At 35.3% G+C, this 1,310-nt stretch overlaps 1 protein-coding gene across 2 annotated transcripts in view; it reads left to right on the top strand.

Annotated features, from left to right (window-relative positions):
* Positions 1 to 1,084: 1,084 nt before the first annotated feature.
* LOC110036007 overlaps positions 1,085 to 1,310 on the top strand; it is a 1,398-nt gene continuing 1,172 nt past the window's right edge. The window contains exon 1 of one of the 2 annotated variants that reach the window (XM_020740353.1): positions 1,085 to 1,144. The gene's annotated coding sequence lies outside the window, so the exon portion shown is untranslated. The remainder of the gene's footprint in view (positions 1,145 to 1,310) is intronic. The other variant, XM_020740352.1, reaches the window with a different exon arrangement.

The raw sequence follows: 1,310 nt of genomic DNA on the forward strand, positions 1-1,310 counted from the left end.
CATATGCAATTGAAATTCTTTGCGTTCATAAACCTACAATAACAATAATGTAAAAGGGGGCATTATTTTGTAGACATTTTTCTTCAATCACTTCTTTTCACATTATTCCAAAGTTATTGTTGTGTTTTTGTCTAATAGTTGTGTTATAGATGTGTTATGGTTGTGTTCATGTTGTATGCTTGTTGTATTTTGTGTCATCAATGTGTTGTTGTTGTGTAGTTATTGTGTTATTGTTGGTTATTATTGTGTTATTGTTGTGTTATTGTTGTATTATTGTTGCTATTGCGGTGTTAATAAGGTAATAACACAAGTAACACAACCATAACACAACCATTACACATCTATAACACAACTATAACACAATAACACAACCATAACACATCTATAATACAACAATAACACAACAATAACACATCTATAACATAACTATGACGCAACTATACTATAATAACACAATATTAACACAATAATAACACAACAATAACATAATAATAACACAACTATAACACAACAATAACACAACTATAACATAAGGAAAAATTATCTTTTTATTTATAATAATCAATGTAACATAATACCTTGAAGACTTTGACAGACTGCTAGCTTCTTCAATTCCCTTGCGACCTTACATTGTTGTGTTATACCAAGAGGAAAGGTAAACCAAAACTTTGAATCATGTGATTCCGAACGACACAATGCTCTAAATTATAAACACGAGTTCTTGCGCCGAAGAGGAAGCGAAACCGACTTTGCGTAAAGTTGGAAGAAGTCGAAACCGACTTTACGAAGAGATGTGAAGAAAGAGAAATCGTCGAAGAAACCCTAGTTTTTACGCCGAAGAGGAAGCAAAACCTCCGAAGAGTAAGCGAAGAAAAACGCTTGAAGCCACTGAAAACCGGCCGCAAAAGAACAAAATGCCGAAATATGTCATAAAAGTACTTTTTGTCTGGATCGGTGTTTCATCGGGCTAGATCCGGGTCGGTTTTGCATGACAAAATGCATATTTTAAATTTTATTTGAGGTGGGGCCGAGAATTCGAGCTGATTTGACTAGTTGGACGAACTCATTTCATTTCATTGGACTGACTCAGCTCTGCTTCCGGACGAACGTAATATTGTTAGCGCATTCAAACCTCAAGCTAAAGAAGAAATTTTACATCAGTACTACGCACGTAAAAATAACGTGTGTAGCCAATCAAAACACGCCACGACATCTCGCGCGGTAGAGCAAAAAAAACGGCGCAGTAACACGGGGAATATTCTCTCCTGTGTTATTCATGTGTTATTGCGTGTTATTCATGTGTTATTGCG

This window comes from Phalaenopsis equestris, unplaced genomic scaffold (assembly GCF_001263595.1).
Source record: "Phalaenopsis equestris unplaced genomic scaffold, ASM126359v1 Scaffold201467, whole genome shotgun sequence".
Taxonomy (NCBI): Eukaryota; Viridiplantae; Streptophyta; class Magnoliopsida; order Asparagales; family Orchidaceae; genus Phalaenopsis; species Phalaenopsis equestris.